Source organism: Bufo gargarizans, chromosome 8 (assembly GCF_014858855.1).
Source record: "Bufo gargarizans isolate SCDJY-AF-19 chromosome 8, ASM1485885v1, whole genome shotgun sequence".
Taxonomy (NCBI): Eukaryota; Metazoa; Chordata; class Amphibia; order Anura; family Bufonidae; genus Bufo; species Bufo gargarizans.
This window is the reverse complement of record NC_058087.1, coordinates 127,281,096-127,302,998: the sequence shown is the minus strand read 5'-3', so window position 1 is coordinate 127,302,998 and position 21,903 is coordinate 127,281,096.

Genomic DNA, 21,903 nt, shown 5'->3' with positions numbered 1-21,903 from the left:
TTGGTGTGACAGCTTGACCAACCACACTACTGAGGGTTAAATGCACTTGGTGACGGGCGCAGCTTGCCCCTGATGTAGTATATGGCCAAAAAATGAACAGACTATTGCTGGTTAAATGCACTTGGTGTGACAGCTTGACCAACCACACTACTGAGGGTTAAATGCACTTGGTGACGGGGGCACCTTGCCCCTGATGTAGTACATGGCCAAAAAATTAACAGACTATTGCTGGTTAAATGCACTTGGTGTGACAGCTTGACCAACCACACTACTGAGGGTTAAATGCACTTGGTGACGGGCGCAGCTTGCCCCTGATGTAGTATATGGCCAAAAAATGAACAGACTATTGCTGGTTAAAGGCACTTGGTGTGACAGCTTGACCAACCACACTACTGAGGGTTTTGGAAGCGCCCGACTGTATAGGGAGGGTGATTAGGGACTGATGGTCACCCCATCGTCCCATTTCCCCCTCAGGGCATTCAGTGAGCTGGCCCCGCATGTTAATAGTTAAATAAGGTGGTTGATTAGGGGGCTGTTAAGGGTTAATTCTCTGGGGATCCTCCTTAGACAGGATGGGGGCGGTGCAAGAATCCTGTTAGGTTACATATACCCCTCCCCTGTTCCGGCACTTCCTCTTGCAAGTGGAAGCAAAATTGGCCCTCCCTCCCTCCCTTTGCGGTTATCTCTGAGAGGCGGGCGAGGTGCTCGGTTGTGATCAGTTATGGATACTTGGTTATTCTGTTTTGTTTTTTCTATTTTCAGAGCCCCCGCTGGGAGTCCAGCAATTTGGATATCGCTCCGTGGATTTTGGCTTTGGAGAGTCGCAAGTTCTGGTTGAGTCTATGAAGTCACAGCTGGCGGCATTTGAGTACAGCGGAGATATGGTGGGAGCAGATGGCGTACTTGCCCGCTGGGAGTCCAGCTGTGGGCATACTGCTCTGATGATTACGGTTTAACTTGCCCGCTGGGAGTCCAGCTGTGGGCATACTGCTCTGATGATTACAGTTTAACTTGCCCGCTGGGAGTCCAGCTGTGGGCATACTGCTCTTATGATTACGGTTTAACTTGCCCGCTGGGAGTCCAGCGGTGGGCATACCGCTCTGATGATTATGGTTTAACTTGCCCGCTGGGAGCCAGCGTTTGGCATACTGCTCCGATATTATGGTTTATTATGGTTTGCCGCTTTAATAAATAAGCTGTGGCCGATCACCATCCAGCAATAAAAGTGACACAGTTGTCAGTGTTGTTTGTTATGGGTCAAGGTTGGGTAAAGGGGCCAGGGGTTAGTAAAGGTGTTGCCCCTTCCCAGGTTTCCCTGAATACCAGCAGTCAAATGCACTTGGTGACGGGCGCAGCTTGCCCCTGATGTAGTATATGGCCAAAAAATGAACAGACTATTGCTGGTTAAATGCACTTGGTGTGACAGCTTCACCCTGATGTAGGCTTTAGCCAAAAAACAACCACACCATTGAGGGTTAAATGCACTTGGTGACAGGCGCAGCTTGCCCCTGATGTAGTATATGGCCAAAAAATAAACAGACTATTGCTGGTTAAATGCACTTGGTGTGACAGCTTCACCCTGATCTAGGCTTTAGCCAAAAAACAACCACACCATTGAGGGTTAAATGCACTTGGTCGCAGCTTGTGCTGGCGCACCACAAGACACAAAATGGCCGCCGATCACCCCAGAAAAAAGTGACTGACAAACGGTCTGGGCAGCCTAAAAACAGTGAGCAATTGAATTTCAGCAGCTCAATGATGCACAGCTGCAGATCGATTGATTAATCAAGTCCTTTGGAGGAGTTAATCTGCCTAATCTCGCCCTACTGTCGCAGCCGCAACTTCTCCCTACGCTAATCAGAGCAGAGTGACGGACGGCGCTATGTGACTCCAGCTTAAATAGAGGCTGGGTCACATGGTGCTCTGGCCAATCACAGCCATGCCAATAGTAGGCATGGCTGTGACGGCCTCTTGGGGCAAGTAGTATGACGCTTGTTGATTGGCTGCTTTGCAGCCTTTCAAAAAGCGCCAAGAAAGCGTCACAAAATCGCCAAGAAAGCAACGAACACCGAACCCGAACCCGGACTTTTACGAAAATGTCCGGGTTCGGGTCCGTGTCACGGACACCCCAAAATTCGGTAGGAACCCGAACTATACAGTTCGAGTTCGCTCATCCCTAGTTGTAAGGCATTTATCTAGCATTACCCACTTGTAGGAGATAGAGTTCAAGATTCTGCGGGCTATGCCAACCATTCTTTCCCAGGCTCCTCCCATGTGAGGAGAATGAGGGGAATTGAAAATCCAAGTGCATCCTTGCTCACTAAGGAATATTTTTACACTGTTATTATCCTAGTTGGAGAGAATCTTTAGCTCATTAGCAGCTCCAACGAAGTTTGTGCCTCTGTCAGAACGGATTTGTTTTACGGGACCTCTGATAGCGATAAAGCGCCTGAGGGCATTTATGAAGCTAGAAGTATCCATAGACTCAATAACTTCAATGTGGACGGCTCGAATTGACATACAACTGAAAATGACTGCCCATTGCTTGGAGCTAGCGTGGCTACTTCTAGTTTGACGTGTGATAACGGACCAGGGACCAAACAAGTCAAGGCCCACATTAGTAAATGGAGGGTCCATGTTAACCCTGTAGGGTGGGAGATTGGCCATTTTTTGCATTTGTAAACCCCCATGTAGTTTGCGGCAAATGATACATTTGAATATACATTTGTTAATACACCTTTTTACACTAACGACCCACATCCCAGCAGCACGTAACGCCCCTTCGGTGAATAGTCGGCCCTGGTGTTTTATCTTACTGTGGTAGTGCTCTACAAGCAAGGAAGCTAAATGATGATGACCAGGTATTATGATAGGGTGTTTCTCATCTAACCCTAATTTGGCCTCTTTAAGCCACCCTCCCACTCTTAGCAGACCATTCACATCAAGGACTGGATCGAGCTTAACTAACACACTGTCATTTGACACAGGTTTTTTGTTGTTGATGCAGTAGAGTTCCTTAGCGAATGTCTCTTGTTGCATGGAACAAATAATTCGATTTTTCGATTGTTCTAGCTCACTTACTGAGTATCTATTCTTACAATGGTGCCAACCTTTGCAGTTACATTCCATAACAAATGGGGGATGCTTGAAAGAACAGGCTATGTGTGCTAAGCAGGTGATAGCTCGCACGAGTGACTTCCAGGTGGAAAACCTGATGAAATGGTGGCTACCAAGCTGATTGTACGAACTTACAGTAAGTAGCACAGATATCTGGGGGCGGATTCCTTTGTCAGAATCTGCATCTAACAGCTCATATAAGTCACAGGCAGAAGAATGTTCTGAGTTGTATAGAAAAGCAGGACCCGTGAACCAAACTGTGTCCTTAAGGTGATTGGCAGCAACTGACCTGGTTGCTAAGTCTGCTGGGTTATGGTCAGTAGGTACAAAGTGCCATTGCTTTGGGATAGTGGACCTCCTGATTCTTAACACTCGGTTGTTAACGTAAGTGTAAAAACACCTAGTTTGGTTGTAAATGTAGCCCAGGACCACTTTACTGTCTGTCTGTCTGTATAAAACTCGGTGTCTCGAATCTCTAGGTTTATCTCTGGCGGCACAGAGCTCTAGCCTGGGTATTGTATGTTCGAGTAGCGGTGCGAGTTTTGCTTTGCCCATGACAAACCCTGTGTGGCACTGACCTTTGTTGTCTATAGTTTTAAGATACGCTACAGCGGCAATTGCTTTGACGGACGCATCAGAGAATACATAAAGTCTTCGTGTTTTTACTTCTGTGGATGGCACAGGAGCGTAAGAACGTGGAACATGCAGACTAGATAAAGTCTTTAGGGAGTTTCTCCACTCTATCCATAGGTTTCTTTTTTCAGGGAATAGTGGGTGATCCCAATCCAATGTTTCCTGAGTTAAGTCTCTAAGTAGTGATTTGCCCTGGATTGTAACAGGGGCAGTGAATCCTAAAGGATCATAAAGACTGTTTATGGCAGACAGGACACCTCTACGGGTAAAGGGCTTCTCTTCCTGGCTGACTTGGAAGGTAAACGTATCTGATTTTAGATCCCAGAGGAGACCAAGGCTACGTTGTATAGGAATGGAGTCAGTCCCTAAGTCTAAGCTCTGTAGGTCATTTGAATGGTCTTGAGAGGGAAATGCTTCTATCAGCTGCTTACTATTGGAGGCTATTTTGTGGAGTCTCAGGTTTGAGCATGCAAGCATTTCGTGAGCTCTCTTAAGGAGACTTATTGCACCCTCAACAGTGGGTAGTGATTTTAGACAGGACAGTCATCTACATAAAAGTCTCTTTCTACGAATTGTCTGACATCTGACCCATATTCTAGTTCGCCTTCCTGAGCAGAGTGTCTGAGACCATAAGTGGCAACTGCAGGGGAGGGGCTCTTACCAAAGATATGTACCCGCATGCGGTACTCCGCAATATCTTTTGTGGGGTCATTGTTAACAAACCAAAGAAATCTTAAAAAGTTTCTGTGTTCCTCTTTAACGAGAAAGCAATGAAACATCTGCTGAATGTCCGCCATGAAGGCAACAGAGTCTTTGCGAAAACAAAGCAGTACTCCTAGGAGCTTGTTGTTAAGATCAGGACCTGAGAGCAGGACGTCGTTTAAGGAGACGCCTTCATATTTTGCACTAGAGTCAAACACTACTCTAATTTGACCTGGTTTCTTTGGGTGGTAAACCCCGAATATTGGTAAATACCAACATTCTTCTGAGTTTTTGAGGGTGGGAGCTACCTCAGCATGACCATTCTCAAATATTTTCCTCATGAAAGTAAAGAAGTGATCTTTCATTTCTGGCTTCTTATGGAAGCTACGCCTTAGAGAGACAAAACGTCTGTAGACTTGCTCTCTGTTGTTAGGCAAATGTTGCCTTTGAGGCCTGAAGGGAAGGGGTGCGACCCAACTATTTGTTTCATCCGTAGTGATTTCCTTTTGCATGGTTTCTAAAAACAATCTGACTTCGTGGGACATTGCTACCTGATTGTCCTCCTTGGTCCTTTGGAACACTGAGCAACCTAGATGGTCTTTGTCACTGTCACAAGCTATGTCGTGGTCTAAAGAGTCTATGAAAGAACAAGGTAGTTGAGTGCTACAGGGAGTGCATAATTATTAGGCAAATGAGTATTTTGACCACATCATCCTCTTTATGCATGTTGTCTTACTCCAAGCTGTATAGGCTCGAAAGCCTACTACCATATAAGCATATTAGGTGATGTGCATCTCTGTAATGAGAAGGGGTGTGGTCTAATGACATCAACATCCTATATCAGGTGTGCATAATTATTAGGCAACTTCCTTTCCTTTGGCAAAATGGGTCAAAAGAAGGACTTGACAGGATCAGAAAAGTCAAAAATAGTGAGATATCTTGCAGAGGGATGCAGCACTCTTAAAATTGCAAAGCTTCTGAAGCGTGATCATCGAACAATCAAGCGTTTCATTCAAAATAGTCAACAGGGTCGCAAGAAGCGTGTGGAAAAACCAAGGCGCAAAATAACTGCCCATGAACTGAGAAAAGTCAAGCGTGCAGCTGTCAAGATGCCACTTGCCACCAGTTTGGCCATATTCAGAGCTGCATCATCACTGGAGTGCCCAAAAGCACAAGGTGTGCAATACTCAGAGACATGGCCAAGGTAAGAAAGGCTGAAAGACGACCACCACTGAACAAGACACACAAGCTGAAACGTCAAGACTGGGCCAAGAAATATCTCAAGACTGATTTTTCTAAGGTTTTATGGACTGATGAAATGAGAGTGAGTCTTGATGGGCCAGATGGATGGGCCCGTGGCTGGATTGGTAAAGGGCACAGAGCTCCAGTCCGACTCAGATGCCAGCAAGGTGGAGGTGGAGTACTGGTTTGGGCTGGTATCATCAAAGATGAGCTTGTGGGGCCTTTTTGGGTTGAGGATGGAGTCAAGCTCAACTCCTAGTCCTATTGCCAGTTTCTGGAAGACACCTTCTTCAAGCAGTGGTACAGGAAGAAGTCTGCATCCTTCAAGAAAAACATGATTTTCATGCAGAACAATGCTCCATCACACGCGTCTAAGTACTCCACAGCGTGGCTGGCAAGAAAGGGTATAAAAGAAGAAAATCTAATGACATGGCCTCCTTGTTCACCTGATCTGAACCCCATTGAGAACCTGTGATCCAAAATCAAATGTGAGATTTACAAGGAGGGAAAACAGTACACCTCTCTGAACAGTGTCTGGGAGGCTGTGGTTGCTGCTGAACGCAATGTTGATGGTGAACAGATCAAAACACTGACAGAATCCATGGATGGCAGGCTTTTGAGTGTCCTTGCAAAGAAAGGTGGCTTTATTGGTCACTGATTTGTTTTTGTTTTGTTTTTGAATGTCAGAAATGTATATTTGTGAATGTTGAGATGTTATATTGGTTTCACTGGTAAAAATAAATAATTGAAATGGGTATATATTTGTTTTTTGTTAAGTTGCCTAATAATTATGCACAGTAATAGTCACCTGCACACACAGATATCCCCCTAAAATAGCTAAAACTAAAAACAAACTAAAAACTACTTCCAAAAATATTCAGCTTTGATATTAATGAGTTTTTTGGGTTCATTGAGAATATGGTTGTTGTTCAATAATAAAATTAATCCTCAAAAATACAACTTGCCTAATAATTCTGCACTCCCTGTATGTGGCAATTCCTTTATGAGGAAGTTGTTTTTACATGGTTGGAAGATAGAGGGACGTCCATTATCTAATGTGCTTTTAAGCATGCTATTAATGGAAGTTGGTTTGTGTATGCTTCCTAAGCAGACATCTCCTACTATGACCCATCCTAGGTCATGCCTTTGGGCATAAGGAGCATGATGAGGGCCATTAATCTGCTCTCTAGTTTTATGAACTTGCAAGATATCTCTCCCTAGGAGTAGGATTATATGAGCGTTAGGATCGAGTTTTGGTAAGAGATGGGCTATACGCTGTAAATGGGGGTGATGTATGGCTACCTCTGGTGTAGGGATCTCGTGTCTATTATCAGGAATTTGGTTACATTCAGTAATAGTTGGTAAGGAAAGACACGTTTTACCATCTATGGATTCGATTAGATAGCCACTAGCTCTCCTCCCCGCTGTTTCTACAGTACCTGCACAGGTCTTTAGAGAGTAAGGAGTGTTGGGCCCTTTGATGCTGAAAATGTCAAAGAAAGTAGATTTGGCTAGGGACTAGGGATGAGCGAACTCGAACTGTATAGTTCGGGTTCGTACCGAATTTTGGGGTGTCCGTGACACGGACCCGAACCCGGACATTTTCGTAAAAGTCCGGGTTCGGGTTCGGTGTTCGTCGCTTTCTTCGCGCTTTTGTGACGCTTTCTTGGCGCTTTTTGAAAGGCTGCAAAGCAGCCAATCAACAAGCGTCATACTACTTGCCCCAAGAGGCCATCACAGCCATGCCTACTATTGGCATGGCTGTGATTGGCCAGAGCACCATGTGACCCAGCCTCTATTTAAGCTGGAGTCACATAGCGCCGCCCGTCACTCTGCTCTGATTAGCGTAGGGAGAGGTTGCGGCTGCGACAGTAGGGCGAGATTAGGCAGATTAACTCCTCCAAAGGACTTGATTAACTGATCGATCTGCAGCTGTGGATCATTGAGCTGCTGATCCTCAATTGCTCACTGTTTTTAGGCTGCCCAGACCGTTTGTCAGTCACATTTTTCTGGGGAGATCGGCGGCCATTTTGTGTCTTGTGGTGCGCCAGCACAAGCTGCGACCAAGTGCATTTAACCCTCAATGGTGTGGTTGTTTTTTGGCTAAAGCCTACATCAGGGTGAAGCTGTCACACCAAGTGCATTTAACCAGCAATAGTCTGTTCATTTTTTGGCCATATACAAAATCAGGGGCAAGCTGCGCCTGTCACCAAGTGCATTTAACCCTCAATGGTGTGGTTGTTTTTTGGCTAAAGCCTACATCAGGGTGAAGCTGTCACACCAAGTGCATTTAACCAGCAATAGTCTGTTCATTTTTTGGCCATATACTAAATCAGGGGCAAGCTGCGCCTGTCACCAAGTGCATTTAACCCTCAATGGTGTGGTTGTTTTTTGGCTAAAGCCTACATCAGGGTGAAGCTGTCACACCAAGTGCATTTAACCAGCAATAGTCTGTTTATTTTTTGGCCATATCCCAGTCTAATTCTGGCACTAAACCCATACCTGTCACCCAGCGCCTAAATACTAGGCCTCAAATTTATATCCAGCTAAATCTGTCCCTAGTGCTGTAGCTGGGCGAGTTATTTAGTGTCCGTTCAAGCACATTTCTTGTTCTGGGTTGAAATACAATTCCCAATTTAGCAATTTCATAATTTAGTGGTTTCTGCTATATCAGAGCTATTTGAAATCTATCCCTAAAAGGGTATATAATATTCAAGGTGCACATTGGGTCATTCAGAATAACTTCACACACACCCGCTACTGTGTATTTCCAAGTCTAATTCTGGCACTAAACCCATACCTGTCACCCAGCGCCTAAATACTAGGCCTCAAATTTATATCCCGCTAAATCTGTCCTTAGTGCTGTAGCTGGGCGAGTTATTTAGTGTCCGTTCAAGCACATTTCTTGTTCTGGGTTGAAATACAATTCCCAATTTAGCAATTTCATAATTTAGTGGTTTCTGCTATATCAGAGCTATTTGAAATCTATCCCTAAAAGGGTATATAATATTCAAGGTGCACATTGGGTCATTCAGAATAACTTCACACACACCCGCTACTGTGTATTTCCAAGTCTAATTCTGGCACTAAACCCATACCTGTCACCCAGCGCCTAAATACTAGGCCTCAAATTTATATCCCGCTAAATCTGTCCCTAGTGCTGTAGCTGGGCGAGTTATTTAGTGTCCGTTCAAGCACATTTCTTGTTCTGGGTTGAAATACAATTCCCAATTTAGCAATTTCATAATTTAGTGGTTTCTGCTATATCAGAGCTATTTGAAATCTATCCCTAAAAGGGTATATAATATTCAAGGTGCACATTGGGTCATTCAGAATAACTTCACACACACCCGCTACTGTGTATTTCCAAGTCTAATTCTGGCACTAAACCCATACCTGTCACCCAGCGCCTAAATACTAGGCCTCAAATTTATATCCCGCTAAATCTGTCCCTAGTGCTGTAGCTGGGCGAGTTATTTAGTGTCCGTTCAAGCACATTTCTTGTTCTGGGTTGAAATACAATTCCCAATTTAGCAATTTCATAATTTAGTGGTTTCTGCTATATCAGAGCTATTTGAAATCTATCCCTAAAAGGGTATATAATATTCAAGGTGCACATAGGGTCATTCAGAATAACTTCACACACCCGCTACTGTGCATTTCCAAATCTAATTCTGTCACTAAACCCATACCTGTCACCCAGCGCCTAAATACTAGGCCTCAAATTTATATCCCGCTAAATCTGTCCTTAGTGCTGTAGCTGGGCGAGTTATTTAGTGTCCGTTCAAGCACATTTCTTGTTCTGGGTTGAAATACAATTCCCAATTTAGCAATTTCATAATTTAGTGGTTTCTGCTATATCAGAGCTATTTGAAATCTATCCCTAAAAGGGTATATAATATTCAAGGTGCACATTGGGTCATTCAGAATAACTTCACACACACCCGCTACTGTGTATTTCCAAGTCTAATTCTGGCACTAAACCCATACCTGTCACCCAGCGCCTAAATACTAGGCCTCAAATTTATATCCCGCTAAATCTGTCCCTAGTGCTGTAGCTGGGCGAGTTATTTAGTGTCCGTTCAAGCACATTTCTTGTTCTGGGTTGAAATACAATTCCCAATTTAGCAATTTCATAATTTAGTGGTTTCTGCTATATCAGAGCTATTTGAAATCTATCCCTAAAAGGGTATATAATATTCAAGGTGCACATAGGGTCATTCAGAATAACTTCACACACCCGCTACTGTGCATTTCCAAATCTAATTCTGTCACTAAACCCATACCTGTCACCCAGCGCCTAAATACTAGGCCTCAAATTTATATCCCGCTAAATCTCTCGTTACCGCTGTCCTGTTGTGGCTGGGAAAGTTATTTAGTGTCCGTCAAAGCACATTTCTTGTTCTGGGTTGAAATACAATTCCCAATTTAGCAATTTCATAATTTAGTCGTTTCTGCTATATCAGAGCTATTTGAAATCTATCCCTAAAAGGGTAGATCATATTGAAGGTGCACATAGGGTCATTCAGAATAACTTCACACACACGCTTCTGTGCATTTCCAAGTCTAATTCTGTCACTAAATCCATACCGGTCACCCAGCGCCTAAATACTAGGCCTCAAATTTATATCCCGCTGAATTTGAATACAATACATTGGGCCAAATAATATATTTGTTGTTGTGGTGAACCATAACAATGAGAAAAACATCTAGTAAGGGACGCGGACGTGGACATGGTCGTGGTGGTGTTAGTGGACCCTCTGGTGCTGGGAGAGGACGTGGCCGTAATGCCACATCCACACGTCCTAGTGTACCAACTACCTCAGGTCCCAGTAGCCGCCAGAATTTACAGCGATATATGGTGGGGCCCAATGCCGTTCTAAGGATGGTAAGGCCTGAGCAGGTACAGGCATTAGTCAATTGGGTGGCCGACAGTGGATCCAGCACGTTCACATTATCTCCCACCCAGTCTTCTGCAGAAAGCGCACAGATGGCGCCTGAAAACCAACCCCATCAGTCTGTCACATCACCCCCATGCATACCAGGGAAACTGTCTCAGCCTCAAGTTATGCAGCAGTCTCTTATGCTGTTTGAAGACTCCGCTGGCAGGGTTTCCCAAGGGCATCCACCTAGCCCTTCCCCAGCGGTGAAAGACATAGAATGCACTGACGCACAACCACTTATGTTTCCTGATGATGAGGACATGGGAATACCACCTCAGCATGTCTCTGATGATGACGAAACACAGGTGCCAACTGCTGCGTCTTTCTGCAGTGTGCAGACTGAACAGGAGGTCAGGGATCAAGACTGGGTGGAAGACGATGCAGGGGACGATGAGGTCCTAGACCCCACATGGAATGAAGGTCGTGCCACTGACTTTCACAGTTCGGAGGAAGAGGCAGTGGTGAGACCGAGCCAACAGCGTAGCAAAAGAGGGAGCAGTGGGCAAAAGCAGAACACCCGCCGCCAAGAGACTCCGCCTGCTACTGACCGCCGCCATCTGGGACCGAGCACCCCAAAGGCAGCTTCAAGGAGTTCCCTGGCATGGCACTTCTTCAAACAATGTGCTGACGACAAGACCCGAGTGGTTTGCACGCTGTGCCATCAGAGCCTGAAGCGAGGCATTAACGTTCTGAACCTGAGCACAACCTGCATGACCAGGCACCTGCATGCAAAGCATGAACTGCAGTGGAGTAAACACCTTAAAACCAAGGAAGTCACTCAGGCTCCCCCTGCTACCTCTTCTGCTGCTGCCGCCTCGGCCTATTCTGCTGCTGCCGCCTCGGCCTCTTCCTCCGCCTCTGGAGGAACGTTGGCACCTGCCGCCCAGCAAACAGGGGATGTACCACCAACACCACCACCACCACCACCTCCGTCACCAAGCGTCTCAACCATGTCACACGCCAGCGTTCAGCTCTCCATCTCACAAACATTTGATAGAAAGCGTAAATTCCCACCTAGCCACCCTCGATCCCTGGCCCTGAATGCCAGCATTTCTAAACTACTGGCCTATGAAATGCTGTCATTTAGGCTGGTGGACACAGACAGCTTCAAACAGCTCATGTCGCTTGCTGTCCCACAGTATGTTGTTCCCAGCCGGCACTACTTCTCCAAGAGAGCCGTGCCTTCCCTGCACAACCAAGTATCCGATAAAATCAAGTGTGCACTGCGCAACGCCATCTGTGGCAAGGTCCACCTAACCACAGATACGTGGACCAGTAAGCACGGCCAGGGACGCTATATCTCCCTAACTGCACACTGGGTAAATGTAGTGGCAGCTGGGCCCCAGGCGGAGAGCTGTTTGGCGCACGTCCTTCCGCCGCCAAGGATCGCAGGGCAACATTCTTTGCCTCCTGTTGCCACCTCCTCCTTCTCGGCTTCCTCCTCCTCTTCTTCCACCTGCTCATCCAGTCAGCCACACACCTTCACCACCAACTTCAGCACAGCCCGGGGTAAACGTCAGCAGGCCATTCTGAAACTCATATGTTTGGGGGACAGGCCCCACACCGCACAGGAGTTGTGGCGGGGTATAGAACAACAGACCGACGAGTGGTTGCTGCCGGTGAGCCTCAAGCCCGGCCTGGTGGTGTGTGATAATGGGCGAAATCTCGTTGCAGCTCTGGGACTAGCCAATTTGACGCACATCCCTTGCTTGGCGCATGTGCTGAATTTGGTGGTGCAGAAGTTCATTCACAACTACCCCGACATGTCAGAGCTGCTGCATAAAGTGCGGGCCGTCTGTTCGCGCTTCCGGCGTTCACATCCTGCTGCTGCTCGCCTGTCTGCGCTACAGCGTAACTTCGGCCTTCCCGCTCACCGCCTCATATGCGACGTGCCCACCAGGTGGAACTCCACCTTGCACATGCTGGACAGACTGTGCGAGCAGCAGCAGGCCATAGTGGAGTTTCAGCTGCAGCACGCACGGGTCAGTCGCACTACAGAACAGCACCACTTCACCACCAATGACTGGGCCTCCATGCGAGACCTGTGTGCCCTGTTGCGCTGTTTCGAGTACTCCACCAACATGGCCAGTGGCGATGACACCGTTATCAGCGTTACAATACCACTTCTATGTCTCCTTGAGAAAACACTTAGGGCGATGATGGAAGAGGAGGTGGCCCAGGAGGAGGAGGAGGAGGAGGAGGAAGAGGGGTCATTTTTAGCACTTTCAGGCCAGTCTCTTCGAAGTGACTCAGAGGGAGGTTTTTGGCAACAGCAGAGGCCAGGTACAAATGTGGCCAGCCAGGGCCCACTACTGGAGGACGAGGAGGACGAGGATGAGGAGGAGGTGGAGGAGGATGAGGATGAAGCATGGTCACAGCGGGGTGGCACCCAACGCAGCTCGGGTCCATCACTGGTGCGTGGCTGGGGGGAAAGGCAGGACGATGACGATACGCCTCCCACAGAGGACAGCTTGTCCTTACCCCTGAGCAGCCTGGCACACATGAGCGACTACATGCTGCAGTGCCTGCGCAACGACAGCAGAGTTGCCCACATTTTAACCTGTGCGGACTACTGGGTTGCCACCCTGCTGGATCCACGCTACAAAGACAATGTGCCCACCTTACTTCCTGCACTGGAGCGTGATAGGAAGATGCGCGAGTACAAGCGCACGTTGGTAGACGCGCTACTGAGAGCATTCCCAAATGTCACAGGGGAACAAGTGGAAGCCCAAGGCCAAGGCAGAGGAGGAGCAAGAGGTCGCCAAGGCAGCTGTGTCACGGCCAGCTCCTCTGAGGGCAGGGTTAGCATGGCAGAGATGTGGAAAACTTTTGTCAACACGCCACAGCTAACTGCACCACCACCTGATACGCAACGTGTTAGCAGGAGGCAACATTTCACTAACATGGTGGAACAGTACGTGTGCACACCCCTCCACGTACTGACTGATGGTTCGGCCCCATTCAACTTCTGGGTCTCTAAATTGTCCACGTGGCCAGAGCTAGCCTTTTATGCCTTGGAGGTGCTGGCCTGCCCGGCAGCCAGCGTTTTGTCTGAACGTGTATTCAGCACGGCAGGGGGCGTCATTACAGACAAACGCAGCCGCCTGTCTACAGCCAATGTGGACAAGCTGACGTTCATAAAAATGAACCAGGCATGGATCCCACAGGACCTGTCCGTCCCTTGTCCAGATTAGACATTAACTACCTCCCCATAACCATATATTATTGGACTCCAGGGCACTTCCTCATTCAATCCTATTTTTATTTTCATTTTACCATTATATTGCGAGGCTACCCAAAGTTGAATGAACCTCTCCTCTGCCTGTGTGCTAGGCCTAAATATATGCCAATGGACTGTTGCAGTGGTGGCTGACGTGAAGCCTCATTCTCTGCTATGACATGCAGACTGATTCTCTGCTGACATGAAGACAGATTCTCTGTTACGGGACCTCCCTCCTCTGCCTGGGTGCTGGGCCTAAATATATGCCAATGGACTGTTGCAGTGGTGGCTGACATGAAGCCTGATTCTCTGCTATGACATGCAGACTAATTCTCTGCTGACATGAAGCCAGATTGTCTGTTACGGGACCTCTCTCCTCTGCCTGGGTGCTGGGCCTAAATTTATGACAATGGACTGTTGCAGTGGTGGCTGACGTGAAGCCTGATTCTCTGCTATGACATGCAGACTGATTCTCTGCTGACATGAAGCCAGATTGTCTGTTACGGGACCTCTCTGCTCTGCCTGTGTGCTAGGCCTAAATATATGCCAATGGACTGTTGCAGTGGTGGGTGACGTGAAGCCTCATTCTCTGCTATGACATGCAGACTGATTCTCTGCTGACATGAAGACAGATTCTCTGTTACGGGACCTCCCTCCTCTGCCTGGGTGCTGGGCCTAAATATATGCCAATGGACTGTTGCAGTGGTGGCTGACGTGAAGCCTCATTCTCTGCTATGACATGCAGACTGATTCTCTGCTGACATGAAGCCAGATTGTCTGTTACGGGACCTCTCTGCTCTGCCTGTGTGCTAGGCCTAAATATATGCCAATGGACTGTTGCAGTGGTGGCTGACGTGAAGCCTGATTCTCTGCTATGACATGCAGACTGATTCTCTGCTGACATGAAGCCAGATTGTCTGTTACGGGACCTCTCTGCTCTGCCTGTGTGCTAGGCCTAAATATATGCCAATGGACTGTTGCAGTGGTGGGTGACGTGAAGCCTCATTCTCTGCTATGACATGCAGACTGATTCTCTGCTGACATGAAGACAGATTCTCTGTTACGGGACCTCCCTCCTCTGCCTGGGTGCTGGGCCTAAATATATGCCAATGGACTGTTGCAGTGGTGGCTGACATGAAGCCTGATTCTCTGCTATGACATGCAGACTAATTCTCTGCTGACATGAAGCCAGATTGTCTGTTACGGGACCTCTCTCCTCTGCCTGGGTGCTGGGCCTAAATTTATGACAATGGACTGTTGCAGTGGTGGCTGACGTGAAGCCTGATTCTCTGCTATGACATGCAGACTGATTCTCTGCTGACATGAAGCCAGATTGTCTGTTACGGGACCTCTCTGCTCTGCCTGTGTGCTAGGCCTAAATATATGCCAATGGACTGTTGCAGTGGTGGCTGACGTGAAGCCTCATTCTCTGCTATGACATGCAGACTGATTCTCTGCTGACATGAAGCCAGATTGTCTGTTACGGGACCTCTCTGCTCTGCCTGTGTGCTAGGCCTAAATATATGCCAATGGACTGTTGCAGTGGTGGGTGACGTGAAGCCTCATTCTCTGCTATGACATGCAGACTGATTCTCTGCTGACATGAAGCCAGATTCTCTGTTACGGGACCTCTCTGCTCTGCCTGTGTGCTAGGCCTAAATATATGCCAATGGACTGTTGCAGTGGTGGCTGACGTGAAGCCTCATTCTCTGCTATGACATGCAGACTAATTCTCTGCTGACATGAAGACAGATTCTCTGTTACGGGACCTCTCTCCTCTGCCTGGGTGCCGGGGCCTAAATATCTGAGAATGGACTGTTCCAGTGGTGGGTGACGGGAAGCCAGATTCTCTGCTATGGAACCTCTCTCCAATTGATTTTGGTTAATTTTTATTTATTTAATTTTTATTTTAATTCATTTCCCTATCCACATTTGTTTGCAGGGGATTTACCTACATGTTGCTGCCTTTTGCAGCCCTCTAGCTCTTTCCTGGGCTGTTTTACAGCCTTTTTAGTGCCGAAAAGTTCGGGTCCCCATTGACTTCAATGGGGTTCGGGTTCGGGACGAAGTTCGGATCGGGTTCGGATCCCGAACCCGAACATTTCCGGGATGTTCGGCCGAACTTCTCGAACCCGAACATCCAGGTGTTCGCTCAACTCTACTAGGGACGCATTACTTTGGTCATCTAGAATGGCGTAAATATTGATGGCCGAGTTCTGGGCTAAGCACACTGCGGTGACTTCCGGTTTTCGGGTATTCCATTGCTTCCAAGAACTCTGCTTCAGTTATGGCGGCTGCCGTTTCTTTCTCTACGGCGAGTTTCTCTAGCTTTGCATCTAAGAGGACCCTTTGCATGTCTATTGAAGCCTGCTGCTTTGCTTTCTCAGCCTCTAGTGCCTTTTCTTCTTTCATCTTCATTTCTTGTTCGGCAAAGGCTGCTTTGACCTTCGCGGCTTCTGCCTTTGCGCGGGCAATGGCAGCCGCATTGCTAATGGAGGACGACTTAGTGGAACCATCCTTCCCTGATCTTGTCTTGTAGCTTGATACTGAGCTACGCGACATGGTGTTGGTGCAGACACTTAACCGCATGGAGACTACTGTGCTGTGGAATGCCGGTCTCTGTACTTAGAGAGCGGTCACAGTATGCAATCAAATGTGTCTACATTGCTTGAAGTGGCCATCCCCTTGCAGCACTGGACTGTATAGAAGTCGCTGTGGTGTCCGTTTGCAGATATTGCGTGGACCGTAACAGACTTCTGTGTAGTCAGGTGTGCTTCTCTTGCTAGAAGTCGTCGTTTACTGTCCTGTTCTCACAACATGTACCCCCGGGTCTGTATGCAGTTCAACAGGCAGATATCACCATTCTACTCAGGGGCGTAGCTATAGGGGGTGCAGAGGTAGCAGTCGCTACCGGGCCCAGGAGCCTGAGGGGGCCCAACGACCCTTGTGCTGCATAAGAAGACACCAGCATTATAGAAGGTGCATGCTGGTCAAGTTGCACCTCTGGCTGGAGGGAAGGGGTTAGGTCAAGAATTTGGCATGGGGGGGTACTGTTTTAATTTTTGCCATGGACGGCACAAAGGTTTGTGCTTCCCTGCCCCTGGCCACAAAGCACTGAGGGAAGGGGGGCCTAAGCTGAACTCTTGCACTAGGGCCCATGAGCCTTTAGCTACGCCCCTGATTCTACTAGTTAATAAGATGAGACTTGCTTCTGTAGTCTGTGGTTTTTATTAACCGGCAGTAGATAAGGTAAACTAGGAAAATGAACATACAAGAACTGAATGTACCGCACAATGTACACAAAACCTATACAAAAACATAAATAAATCCCTTACCGACGATGCTTTAGTAAGAGACACACAATGTGCAGCTGCTCCTTCCATAAGGTGAGGAGAAAAGGAAGCAGGAGCTTGTCTCTTTCCCAGAAAGCACTGTGAGCAGGAAGTCAGGTGACCTAATGAATATGCATAACTTAAAAAGGCAGAAGATGCACTTACAGCTAAAGGTCACTAGATGGTGCTGAAGGCACACACATGAGCACTCACATTAACAAACTATGCAGAGAAGACAGTACAGTAACGAATCAATTTTTTTCCTAAAATAGCTGCTGCACGTGTGAAGACATGTAGAAAGGAACTCTGGGAAGGTGGGATCACCCATAATGTCATTCATGCAGCCAATCAGCAGCCAGCCAGCCCTATGATGTCACAGCCCTATAAATAGCGGCAGCCATCTTAGATTCTGCCATTTACCAGCGTACTGAGTGCAAAGAGAGACGTCTGTAGGCGCTAGGGACAGTGATAGCAAAGACTTGATTGTGGTGAAAAAATTATTTATAAGTATAGGGAAACGATAGGTAGGAATCGTTCCACAGCATTTTTGTAGAACCGGGTTCAGTAGGGGAGGTTACAGACTGGCTAATAGGAACAATCCTATTACACCTTGCAGCACTGACTGGGGATCTAAATTGCCATTATACAGCTCTGTAATTCCAGCAAACTATTCTTGTTATTGGGGTGCAAGTGCTGTTAACAGGGTTTATTACAAGAGAAATTGATTTTCCCTTGTGGGGTGCAGTGATATAATCTAAAGCCCTGTTTGCCATGTATTAGGGGCGGAATTAAAATGTATTCGCTTTTTAGCGTTGCACTTATCTGTTGAAAGGCCTTTTGTGTTTTGTAAAAGTAGAAAATAAGTAGGGCCTAATTACCGTTCAGAGGTGCAGTGATATATTCTAAAGCCTTGTTTTTCCGTGTATTAGTGGCAAAATTAAAATATATTTGCCTTTTAGCATTGCACTTATATGTTAAAAAGCCTTTTGTGTTGTGTAAAAGTAGAAAACAATTAGGGCCCAATTGCCCTTTAGCGGCGCAGTGATATATTCTAAAGCCCTGTTTGCCGTGTATTAGTGGCAAAATAAAAATATATTTGCCATTCTGCATTGCACTTATCTGTTGAAAAGCCTTTTCTGTTGTGTAAAAGTAGAAAATAATTAGGGCCTAATTGTCGTTCAGCGGTGCAGTGATATACTCTAAAGCCCTGTTTGTGGTGTATTAGTGGCAAAATAAAAAAATATTTGATCTAACATTTGGTTATTTGATCTAACAATATGTCAGACAGAGAAGTTCCAGGCCCTGCACAGGGGAGTGGCAGAGGCCTAAATGTTTCTAGCGCAGGCAGAGGTCGCAGCAGAGTAAGGGGGCTTAGTAGCAGGGGTCACAGCGAGAGGCCTAAGCTCCCAGTGTCATCTAGTGGTCGTGTCTTGACCAACAAACCAGTGGTTCTTGAATGGTTGACTCGGTCATCCACTTTGTCGCAAGTGACATCAAACCAGCCAAGACTCGGTGGTTTCCGCTGACATAACGCTTAGTTGGCATGGCCCGAGAGCAGGCCCTTTGCCCCCACCTGTCCTGAACCTTCCTCACAGCGAGAAGTATTATATGCCGTAGGTTTGGCTCCACTTTCGAGCAAGAAAGAGCTTCTAGAGGGTCGTCAGCAGCTACTGTCCAGCAAAGATCTGGAGGGGACATCCTCCACTTTCTCCAATAGGCGGGCAAGTAGTGATGAGGAGAGTGGCGTGGGAGCTGGGGTTGCGAGCTCAGGCTCCTGACCCAGAGACGGTTGAGGAGGATATCAGTGATGTGCAGACAGTACTCGATGATGTAGCTGATCGCCCTTGGGAGCCAGGTGATGAAGGGGCTTCATCATCATTGAGAGAAGAGGGTAGCAGCTTGCCTGTGAGCCAGCGACGGAGCCAGCAAGTCGCTTGTGTGGGCAGGAGCCAGCAGGGTGGCAGCAGTGGGAGGTTGGCAGCCAAACATGCCTGGGGTAGACCACCCGCTTTGTGAGAGCCAACCTGCCCAGAGAGTTGCAGTGCAGGGGTTTAAGGAGGCAGCAGCGGTAGCGGTAGCAGTCAGTCAGTGCGTAGTGTTGGGGGTAAAATCACCTACTCGGCGGTGTGGCAGTTTTTTGTGAATGTGGCCATATGTAGAATCTGTGGGCAGAAGGTGAAGCGTGGCCAGGGTGCCAACGTTGGCACCATGGCCCTGCGTCAACATATGCAGTGTCGCCATAATGTTGCCTAGGAGAACTGTAGCTCCTATGTGGTGGTCCAGCCTGCCACGGCAACCGCTGCATTACCCAGTGGCACACATCCGGTTTCAGGCAGTTATGGCTCCACCACCTCAGCCTAAGGGCACTGTCTGTCTTTTTCATTATCTGCTGGTCCTGATGCTCCTGCCCCTCCTCCTCCTACTCTTCGTCACTCATTTCATCAACAATCGATCACCAAAGCAATTGCCAAGAGACAGCAGTATGCGTGCACTCATCCAATGGTGCAGAAGCTGAACGTGCTCCTGTTCAAGTTGCTGGTGCTGCAGTCCCTCCCTTTCCAAGTGGTGAACTCTGCACCTTTCAGAGAACTGATGGCTTTTGCCGAGTCAAGGTGGAGAGTCCCAAGCCGTCATTTCTTTGTCAAAAAGGCAGTGACAGCCCTGCACACACATGTAGAACAGAAGGTGGACTAGTCCTTGAGCCTGTTCGTGTCTGTCGTAGTGTATGGCAGCGCCGACGTGTAGAGCTGTGACTACGGTCAGGGACAATACATGTCCTTTATGGCCCACTGGGTCAATGTGGTTCCTGCACAGCCACAGTGGCAACTTGGCCAGGTGACACTGCTTCCACCTCCATGCTGCCATGCCGTTGGTCCAGCGACAATATCCACCTCTGCCTTTTCATCCTCCACCGTGTCCTCAGCCTCCACTGCAGGGACAATTCACAGTGCCCCTCCAGCTTACCACATGTGCAGGGCACGGTGGTGTCATGCTTTTTTGCACCTCGTTTGCTTGGGCGAATGGAGTCACACAGTGGAGGAACTGATCCGTGTCCTTTAGCAAGAAATCGAATCCTGGCTTTCTCTGCGACAATTGAGATTCAAAACCATGGTGACCGACAACGAGAAGAACATTGTGTCGGCCCTGCGTCAAGGAGGGCTGAGCCATGCGCCCTGCATGGCACAAGTGTTAAATCTGGTTGTAAAGCGGTTCCTGAAGTCTTCCACCCATCTGCAAGACATCCTAAAAATGGGCAGGAAACTTTGCATGCACTTCAGACACTCGTACACAGCAATGCACCCGCTCCTTGATCTTCAGCAGTAGAACGTCATCCCCAAACATAGGCTGATATGCGATGTTTCCACACTTTGGAAATCCACCCTCCATATGTTGTACTGACTGTACGAACAGAGAAAGGCCATAAACGATTTCCTGATGATATAAGCGGACAGGGGTACTCCCAGTGGAAGCTCATTCGTGACACCTGCCATTTATTCAGGCCCTTTGAGGAGGCCATTTTATTTGTCAGTCACCAGGACTATGGGATGAACGATGTCATTCCACTGCTTCATGTCCTGGAACAGATGCTGGTAAATCTGGCTGGTCAGAGGACTGGAGACGTGGCACCTAGATCTCACGGCCACATGAGCCCTGTGGAGGCTGAACTGGAGCAGGAGGAGGACATTGGAGCACAAGCAATGTGTAGCGAAATGGGATTTTTTTTTACAGAGGAGCTACAGGGTGATGAGGAAGACGAGGCAGAGGACCCAGACACATCATGGCAGTATGGAGTGGAGATGGAGGCAGGGAGTTCCTCTGAGTCACTTGCGGAAATGGCCCGCTGCATGCTCACTTGCTTGGGTAGTGACAGCCGAATTGTTATCATTCGGCAGAAGGATGACTTCTGGCTCTCCACCTTGGCTTTTTACACACTTGCTACTGGTCCAAAATGGGGGCCTATTTTACACCCGCTGAGAGGGAGGACCAACTGAACTACTATAGATACATCATATGTAGTCAGTTGGCCGCTGCCTATCTGCACCATCATCCATCCTCTCGCAGGGGGGCCCTCTGCGCTCACATTCCACTGCCATGGCTGCTGAGGAGGGTTGGGATGGGGTGGCAGGAGCAGTACCAGCTCTATCAGCAGCAGCCTGAGTCTAGAGTTGCTGATGAGCAGCTTTCTTCACCCGCATAGTGATTAAACTACTCATCAGAAGCTAGACGTAGAGCAGAACCTCAACCAGCAGGTGGTGGCATGCTTGGCTTGCACCCTGCCAGCAGTCATTGAAGATCTGCTGGACTACTACTGGGCAGCCACAATGGATATGTGGCCGCAACTGGCCGAGTTTGCCCTGGAAAAGCTTTCCTGCCCGGACGGTAGTCTGGCCTCAGAGCGGGTGTTTAGTGGTGCGGGGGCCATAATTACCCCAAAATGTGGAGAGACTGATTTTGGTCAAGATGAATCAGTCGTGGTTCAGCCAGGATTTCCACCCACAAATGCATCAGACTAGATCATCCATGGTGCCACAACAACACTTTGACAAAAGAGAACGGTTTCTTCCCTGTCTCAGCTACTATTCTGATGCTGCCAACTGTCAGATGCCACACATCTGATGCCAAGTGCTCCTTCTTTCTCCCACCATCTTCAGCGGGTACTGGTATTGCCATCCACGTCCACACTATGTCACCTTGCCACTCTGTGGCCTGCTGA